Consider the following 10,207-nt stretch of genomic DNA (forward strand, 5'->3'; position numbering starts at 1 on the left):
GGTGAGTTTATTTACCTATTTTTCTGTATGTTTGAATTATTTCATTGCTAATCGTTCTTGGGCAAAGGGAAATGGAATCGAGCTGATAAACTCTTCTGCATTATGAATTATTCAGATAGTTTTGCATACGTTGGGCCAGATAATTTGCTGGTACAAGCTCAAAAAAGAGAGAGAAAGGAATGTTTGCTAATTAACTACCAAAGGAATGAGAAATGTGAGGAATAATAAATCACCTCGCTCTCTGTGCCCCGCCCAAGGCTTCTCCCCATGTAGCTCTTCCAACTTAACAGCCGAGAGCAATTAGCCCACAATACACTCTAGTAGAAAAGAGATCTTGTTAAGTTTTGAGCTTGATGCCAGCTGTGGGTGTACTGTTTTCACAAATTACCTTCGTGCTTGTGGCCTGGAATTGCAGTGCTTTAAGTCCTCAAAATTAGGGGGCCAGCTGTTCCCAGTGGTCATTGAGTCTTTGGAGTGAACCTCAAAGGCAATCTTTGGCTAGGGGAAGAGTCTTCCAGAGTCCAGCAGCTTTAGTTCCGTTGCAGAGTATATCTCATTTACACTTCCTTCCAAGTTCAGTGTGACACTGGTGGTTGTGCTCTGATTTTGATCTCGGTCTGTGAAAATCATAAATGAAGTTTAATGTCTCATACTTCAGAGCAGCTGGCACATCTCAGCAAATGTTGTTGCACATGCAATATGTAAGGAGTAGCCATTTATTCCTTAATATGGGCACAGTCTTTGAGTTCTACCTGGGGTTACAAACATGCTGAGGCTTCTTCGGCAACGGATTTGTATCCTCTGGTTTCCAAGTGGTTGGCCATTTTGCTGTGCCACTCTTCATGGATACTAAATGCCAAACATATTTTGTGCATATTATCATCATCAAGTGTCTTAAGACACAGAGGCTTAGTATTTAATTTTCCACTAAACGTACACTTTCAGTTGAGTTAAAAAATGTATGGGGTTTTGTTGTCCAAAGGATTTATTGTCAAATAATCAGATAATAGTCTTAGCTTTATACTGTATGATTAATGACAAAACCACTGCACAAGGCCATTCTGACTACTCCATAGATATTCTCCAGTAGAAGTAGGCAGTCACTATTTTTTGCACGTAATTTGTAATTCATAAACACCTAACCTATGATTTCCATTTTCCTCTGACTCCAGTGAATGGTGGCGTGACATTTTCATCCATCTCATAGGCTGTGGCAGGTCCTGCTGCTACATCAAGTGGCTAACCGGAATGGCAGCAGGATCAAATGGGTGTTCCAACATCAGTGTAGACCAGAAGGAATTAAATTGTCCCTAAGCCCCTCTAGCTGAGTTCTTGAATAAGTCATGTTAATTATGTCGAGTAGAAACCTGACTCCACTTGCATGAAATTCTGCAATAGGTGAAACTAACCTTTGGTGGAAAAAAATCTGAACATGTGTTGCCTCTGGAGAGCCAGGGCAGAGGTGACTGGGAAGGGACAGGCGGGAACTTTCCCAGGTGAAGGTCATTGTACTATATATAGCTTGAGAGGTTTGGATTCAACAGCTACATGCATTTGTCAAATCTCAGTGGATGTACACTTAAGATTTGCACATTTCATTGTACATAAATTATGTCAAAATACAAATTAATGCGCATGATGAAGTATTGGGGTGATATATGACATCTACAACTTTACAAAAAAAGCAGATGAATGGAAAGAAGAATATATATGTGGTAAAAGAAGCATAATTAAAATGTTAATGGTTGAATGGAGGTGGTGGATATAGAGTGCTCACTATGAAATTATTTCAACTTCTTGTTTGTTTGAAAATGTTCATAATAAGGGGCACTTGGGTGGCTCAGCCGGTTAAGCATCTGACTCTTGATCTCATCTCAGGTTTTTATCTACAGGTCATGAGTTCAAGCCCTGCATTGGGCTCCATACTGGGCATGAAGCCTACTTTATAAAGGAAAAGAGAAGAAAATATTCACAATAAAATGTTTGGGGGATTAAGCAGCTTTCGTGTATATAGTGGTCCACAGAGTAAAAAGGACCACCCTTGTCTGTTCAACCCCATCTGTGCCCACAGATAACAATTCTCATTGGTGTATTTTATACATACACACATACATATCTATACATATTTAAAGGATATGCACCAAAAAGTTAGCTATAGTTATCCTTGAATGGTAAGCCACAAATCTCTTACATAGTTCTTAGTTTTGTTTGCCTATATTTTTTATTTTCTATAATGAACATTTGTTTCTGGTGCCATATTATAAATTTTCAACGGGGTTCTTTTTTAAAAATGCTTTTTAATAAAAGCAAATAATCTTTTTTCCATTTGGTTAGACATACTTTCTGTTGACCATTTGGTTTAATCTCTGCCTCTTGAATTACTTTTCTGTGAAGCTTAAGTGGATATTTTTTCAAATAGTGCCAAAATACAGAAGATATACCATCTTAATAATTTTTAAGTGCACAGTTCAGTGACATTAAGTCCATTCACGTCGTTATGCGGCCATCACCACCATCCATCTCCAAAACTTTGTTCATTGTGTAAAACTAAAACTCTGTGCTCATTAAATAACTACTCATTTTTTCCCTCCCCACCCCCAGCTCTTTGCAACGACCATCCTACTTTCCGTCTCTATGAAGACAGACTGACTACCCAGGTACCTCATATAAGTGGAATCCTATACTATCTATCTTTTTGTGACTGGCTTATTTCACTTAGCATATATCCTCAAGGCTCATCCATGTTGTAGCGTGTGTCAGAATTTCCTTCCTTTTAAAGGCTGAATTATATTCCATTGTATGTATTCGCTTTATTTTGTTTATCAGTTCATCCATCTGTGGACGCATTGTTTTCACCTTCTGCCTGTCGTGAACAATGTTGCTATGAACATGGGTGTACAAATAACTCCTTGATTCTTTGCTTTCAATTCTTTTGGGTATATACTCAGACGTAAAAATGCTAGATCACATGGTAATTCTAGTTTGAATTTTTTGAGGAACTGCTGTGCCATTTTTAACAGTGGCAGCACCACTTTGCATTCCCACCAACAGTGCAGAGCTGTGATGTCTTCACATCCTTGCCAACACTTATTATTTTCTTTTCTTTTCTTTTTTTATAGTAACATCCTAAGGGATGTGAGGTGTTATTTCATTGTGGTTTTAATTTGCATTTCCCTAATGATTAGTGATGCTGAGCATCTTTTCATGGGCTCATTGGCCATTGTACATCCTTTTTTAGAGAAATTTCTTCTTTCAAGTCTTCTGATTATTTTTAATTGGGTTGTGTGTTGAGTTGTAGGCATTCTTTGTATATTCTGCATCTTAACCCCTTATCAGATGTATAACATGCAAATATTTTCTTCCATTCTTTGGGTTGCCTTCTCACTCTGGTGATTGTGTCCTTTGACGCATACAAATTTTAAATTTTTATGTAGTCCACAGTTTATTTCATTTTTCTTTTGTTGTCTGTGATCTTGGTATCATATCCAAGAAATCATTGCTGAATCCAATGTCTTAAAGCTTTTCTCCTATGTTTTGTTCTAAGAGTTTTATAATTTTTGCTCTTCTATTTAGGTCTTTGGCCCATTTTGAGTTATTTTTCTGCAGATGATATAAGGGTCCAGTTTCATTCTTTGCATGTGGATATCCAGTTTTCTCAGTACCATTTATTGAAAAGACTGTCCTTTCTCCATTGAATAGTCTGAGCACCCTTGTCAAAAATCTTTTGATCTTCTATGTGAGTGTTTTTGGATGTTCTGTTCTTCTTTTTTTTTTTTTTAATGTTTTATTTATTTCTAGGAGAGAGAGACAGCGTGATCAGGGGAGGGTCAGAGAGAGAGGGAGACACAGAATCCGAAACAGGCTCCAGGCTCCGAGCTGGCAGTCAGCACAGAGCCCAACGCAGGGCTTAAACCCACGAACTGCGAGATCATGACCTAAGCGAAAGTCGGACGCTTAACCGACTAAGCCACCCAGGCGCCCCTGGACGTTCTGTTCTATCCCACTGACTATATGTCTGTCTTTATGCCCCCCCCTCCCGCCATACTATTTTGTTTACTCTAGCTTTGTAATCAGTTTTGAAATTAGGAAGTGTGAGACTTCCAGCATGGTTCTTCTTTTTCAAGACGTTTTTGACTCTCTGGGGTTCCTTCGGATTTTATATGAATTTTATACATTTTTCTATTTCTGGGAAACACATCATTGGGATGTCCAGAGAGATTCAATCTATATATCACTGTGAATGAATGGTATTAACAACATTCTGTCTTCGGATCTATAAACAATGGATGTCTTTCCACTTATTGGCGTCTTCTCTAATTTCTTTCAGCAACATTTTATAGTTTTCAGTGTATAAGTCTTTGCCTCCCTGGTTAAGTTTATTACTAAGTATTTTATCCTTTTTGATGCTATTGTGAGTGGAATTATTTTCCTAATTTCCTTTGAAATTGTTCATTGTCGGTATATAGAAATGCAACCAATTTTTGTGTGTTGATTTTGTATCCTGCAACTTTGCTGAATGTGTTTATGGATTCCAAAAGTTGTATGGGTATGTGTGTGTAATATTTAGGATTTCTACATGAAAGTTCACGTCATCTGCAAATAATGATGGTTTTGCTTCTTCCTTTCCAATTTAGATGCCTTTTATTTCTTTTTCTTGTCTAATGGCTCTGGCTAGGACTTCTAGTATTGTGTTGACTAGTAGTGGCAAAAGTGGGCATCCCCGTCTCTTTGCTTACCTTCGAGAGGAACCTTTCAGTCTTTCGTCACTGCATATGACACTAGCTGTGGGATTTTCATATATGCTCCTTATTATGTTGAAGTTATTTCCTTCTATTCCTACTTTGTTAAGAGCTTTTTCTTTATCATGAAAGGGTGTTAAATTTTATCAGAGGCTTTTTCTGTATTATTTGTGGTGATCACATGGGTTTTTCACCCTGCCTTCTGTTCATGTACTGGAGTATGCTGATTGTTTTTCATCTATTGAACCATCCTTGCACTTCAGAAATGAATCCTAATTGGTCATAGTGTAAAATCCTATAATATGCTGTTGAATTCTGTTTCCAGGATTCTGCTAAAAATCTTTGCATTGACATGTAATATTCATCTATAGTTTTCTTGTGTTTTGTCTAGCTTTGGTTATCAGAATAATTCTGGCCTCATAGAATTAATTTGGAAATGTTTCCTGTTTTTCCATTTTATTTGGAAGAGCTTGAAGAAGATTAGAGGTAATGCTTCTTTCAGTGTTTGGTAGAATCAAACAATAAAGCCACCTGGCCCTGGGATTTTCTTGGTTGGAAGGTTTTGGTTAGTAATCCATTCTGTTTTTTAGTTGTGGTTCTGTTCAGAGTTTCTATTTCTTCATGATCCAGCCTTGGTAGATTTTGTGCTTCAGGAATTTGCCCATTAAATAATTTTTTTTTAAATAAAAATTTTAAAGGGATAATCAATGGCATAATTCGTGAGAACTTTTGCTCTCTTATCCTCATCTCTTCAGTTCCTCCTTTCCTCCACAGGTAGCCAAGTGTATTCATTTGTTGGGTCATCTTTCACTGTTTTGTATGCTATTATTATAAACTGAAGATATATGCATGTTTGCCCTCCTTTTTAACACTAAAGGGTTTTTTTTTGTTTGGTTCATTGTTTCGTTTTTTGGGTTCTTTTTGTTTTACTTAAGAATGTATTATCATGCTCTCTCCAGTATGAGCTTCCACTGTGTGGAAGCCGTACTTTATGGTTGAACGAAAGGTTTCTGGGTTTAGAATCTTTAACTGATGGGACTACTACCTCAGCATTTTAAAGATTTTATTTCCTTTTTCCTGGTTTGCCATGTTGCTGATAAAAAGTCAGGGATCCTGAGCCAGGTCCTTTCATACATTGTTGTTTTTTCTAATCATCATACAACCCACACTTTGTAAATAAGGGAACTAAGGTTTAGAAAGGTTGATGGGCTTACTCACACGGCCACACAGCCGTAATCCTGGTTGCTCATTACTTTTCAGATAATCTCTTTTATGTCTGGTTGTTTTTCATCATCTTTGTCATTTTCCAGTTTCCTCACCAATTGTTTAGGCGTGCATTTATTCTTATGTATCCTGATCAGGACTCGTGTACATTTTCTGAGAACTGAAAACCTGTGTCTTTCTTCAATTTTGGAAGTTTCTAGTCTATTATCTTTTTAAAAATGATCACTTTATCCTAATCTTCTCTAGTATCACCTTTTGGAGTTCTTATTAAATAAAGGCTGATACATTGTAAAAATCCAAAAACCTACCATTTATATTGGGTTCCTGATGAATGGGATAGCCTTTAGAATGGTGCATCATGGCAGCCTGATTTTATATCTGCTGGATTTTCTCAGTCTAGCTTTCATATTTTCCATCTGGCCATTTGTATTTGCCATCTGCTTTCTGGGTTACAGTCTAGATAGGTTCCTCAGTTCTATCTTCCAGTTCACCAGTTTTCTCAGCAGCTCTAATATCCTGTTAATTCATTATTTCATTGACTGCATTTTCTTTTGATTTTTTTGCAAATCTGTCTTTTCTTTTGCTGTACTTTCTTCTGCTTTCACTATAGATCTCATTTCCTCCTTTTTAAAAAAAAATTACTTATTTTGGAGAGGGAAGAGGGAAGGAGGGAAGGAGGGAGGGAGAGAGAGAGAGAGAGAGAGAGAGAGAGAGAAAGCAGGGGAGGGGCAGAAAGAGAGGGAGAGAGAAAATGTTACACAGGCTCCACACTCAGCATGATGCCCAAGGCAGGGCTTGGTCCCATGAGTGGAAGATCATGACCTGAGCAGATATCAAGAGTCTGACATTTAACCTCCTGAGTCACTCAGATGTCCCACCTTCCTCCATTCTTAAAACTCCTTAGTTATTTGAAACATGCTTATTGTGTTGTCTCTTCTAGATTGCTCTATCAAGTTCAGCACCTCCTGTGCTAACTCTTTTGTTTATGGTACCTGATGACTCTCTAATAGTATTTACTTACTCACATAGTTTATCACTTTACCTCTTTTGATGTTGTAAGCTTATCTTCAGCAGAAGGGTTGTCCTCCAGGGTTTGGAAGAGGCTGTAGAGAAGTATTTTGTTTTAGTTTCTGCTTCTAGAGCTTTCAATGGTTCTACGGCAGCTTTATGTTAATTCTTCAGATAGGATTTTCATACAGTACAAGTAGTATAAATTCAAGTACGCCACCTGTTTTCTATAGGCTTGGAGTGTTTATATCTCAAGTGCAACTTTTTTCTTCACCTACAACCTCGGCACATGGCAGGCTTCCTTAATCTGTTTTTATATTTTTATATAAATAATTGCATTTTTATACAATGGATCAACTGTTGAAAATTTTTATAAAAATCAGTCATCCTTTAGATGCTATAGTAGATGTTTTTGAAAAGTAAATAATCACCTTCTAAATGATACAAGTAAGGTGTTATTTTATTTTAATGTTTATTTATTGATTTGAGAAAGAGAGAGAGAGGGAGAGAATGTGAGTGGGGGAGGGGCAGAGAGAGGAAGAGAAAAAATCCCAAGCAGTCTCCACACTGTCAGCACAGAGCCAGATGTGGGGCTCAAACTCATGAACTGTGAGATCATGATCTGAGCTGAAATCAAGAGTCGGACACTTAACTAACTGAGCCACCCACCCCCCACCCCAGGATGTTATTTTAAATTTAATTTAGTATTGCCTATTTACCTAAGAGAGAAACTGATTGGCCCATCTTCCAGGACCCCTCTGTAACCATGCCTCCCACCCTCAAACAGCAAATTCGGCAAAAGTTTAAATATTGTACAGTGACTCTCAGCTGTCACTAAAATTTGCTTTAAAAAAATAAGCTAAGGTTTTGGATTTGCATATGAATTCAGAGGTAGCTTGGGAGTTTGGGGTTTTCTAATTGTGGGTCCCCCAGGCTTTCTTTTTGGTGGTACTGACAGCTTCTCATGAAAAGTCAAGATGCCTCCGTTTTGGGTGTGGCTCCCAAAATTTCATCTGTAAGTAGAGTGACTCATTTGTTGGGCTGACTTAATATAAAGTGGTGGGAAGTTGTGGGAAGTGAGCTACTTACCAGGAGAAAAATATAGTACTTTGGGGGTTTCTAACGGCTTTCCTGAGACGAGGTGTCTGCTGAACTGAGCCAGCATTAGCACTTTGCATGGGTGTGTTCTGTGCCTGACGGAAGACCCGGAGCTGGTATTGTCTGACAGCTCCCACTGGAAAGGAGCCTCACACTGACTGCGACACTCATCGGCGGGGAGAAGGGGGGTCCGGAGCCAGCTGCTGCTGCAGCATCAGTGTCTTTTTAATGGTCACACAAACCCCATTTTGTAAACAAGGGGACCTGGGTTTAGAAAGTTTGATGAGCTTATTCACCATCACACAGCCAGTAAGTAGGTAATGGAGCTGGGATTTTAAATCTCATTCTCTTTCTGAGTCCACTAGGCCTGCAAGGATGTACAGTAAACTCATAAATTCAAGTCACTGCTGGGAAAGTATGTGAAGGGCTTAAATTAGCAACTGTACCTCCTTAAGAAAAATTAAAGAGAAAATGTATGTGGTGAAGGGAATTTTTTTCTAGCAAAAAAAATTTTATCACTTTTTCTGTATTTCCTGTGTCTGATGCTCTGTCTTCTTGGTGAGACTGGGCCCAACACAAATATTCTTTTGCTCCATGAATCTTACTTTCATAAATTCTCTCAGTCCCTGTACAAGGCTAAATTCTGATGCCCAAGATGAGCCCAAGCAGACGTCAAACTGGTGTGTCATTTTATGAGCGAGAGCCTCTGAGTTAACTCCCATGAGCTGTGACTCACTGGGCTTCTAATTATAACTTGTCCTGGCTCCTCAGATAATGGGTTTGTCTCAGTGGTTTCTAGGGACAGATTAGATCAATCCTGTATTTTGTGAGTCTTGGGTGTTTAGCCAATTCCTGTTGTTCTTTGCGTCAATAGAGGCGAGATCGACATGCAGTCAAGGATTTGTGTGGGGTCGCTAAAGTTTTCCTGGTAACTTGACAATACCTCTTAGCAAGTGCACAGTTCAGATGTCAGTGCTGGAGTCTGGAAGTCCTGCTTCGGGGTTCACTACTAGAATGTACAAGTCCTACAAGAGCTTGGGCACCACAAGGGCATGAATACCCTGGGGCCATGATGGTGGTGACAGGTAGATAAACTTTAAACGCCACAGAAGCAGCACCCTGGGGAACAGCATAGGACATAGCAGTGGGCACAATAAAGGGCAAAGCCACAACGGGAGACATAAGATGTCATCTGACTGGTGGAAATGGACAGAAGTCCCGTCAGTATAGGAGGAGCACCTCCTGGTGACTGTTGGCAGTAACTAGGGAGATAACAAGATATCGGAAACTCAGGCTGCGTCGACACAAAACGCTGAGACTGGAAGGGACCTGAGAGGCCCTCCACTTGATTCTCCTGACCAGCCTCAGCTCAGAGAGGCTAAACAATTTTCCAACAATGCACAGCTTGTTAGAACTCCCTACTTTGCAGCCCCCCAGTTAGCACCTTCAATGCCCAACAAATATCCAAGTTTTGTCTCCAAAGTTAAAAGATTTTCTTGTGTTTACAATTCAGTTGACTCAAATTAAGGGAGTATTTCTGGGTCATTTAAAAAGATATGGACAGAATAATTCAGTGGTGTGTTTCCAACTGAGGAGATTCAGGATATGACTGATGCTCTAAAGCTCTGTATCTACACTGCTCATACAGAAATTTTTATAGAGGGCTTGAAGCTCAGGGTCCGAGAATGAATCTGTACTAAGACCTTTCCCTTTCTATCCTGCCTGTTGTCCCTATTTCACCTCCTCACCACAGATGCCTTATCAACACCGACTGAATCACGCCCTGAGGCAGCTCATGATGGGTTGAGGGTGAGGAAGAACCAGAAGAAGGGCACAGAGGGACCTGGGAACAAGGCTCAGCCTGTGTTGGGCTTGTGAGAGACCAAGACCGTATGCTGAGTATAGAAGGTCAGAGTCAAAGCAGAAGCAACCTTGGGAGCAGACCAGAGACAGGGTTTGAGGGAGAATGGGAACAACCAAGGGAGGAGGGTCTAGGCCTGGAAGGTGGAGAGATATCCTCCAGTGTCAACACTCATCAGCTACTCAGAGCTCCCCGAGCAACAGATTAGGGGCCAAACTCGGTGAGATAGTTCTGTGACAGGCCAGTGGTATCCGCTCTGGACAATAAAGGAAGAGTA

Source organism: Crocuta crocuta, unplaced genomic scaffold, assembly GCF_008692635.1.
Source record: "Crocuta crocuta isolate KB4526 unplaced genomic scaffold, BGI_CrCroc_1.0 scaffold384, whole genome shotgun sequence".
In the NCBI taxonomy this organism is placed as follows: Eukaryota; Metazoa; Chordata; class Mammalia; order Carnivora; family Hyaenidae; genus Crocuta; species Crocuta crocuta.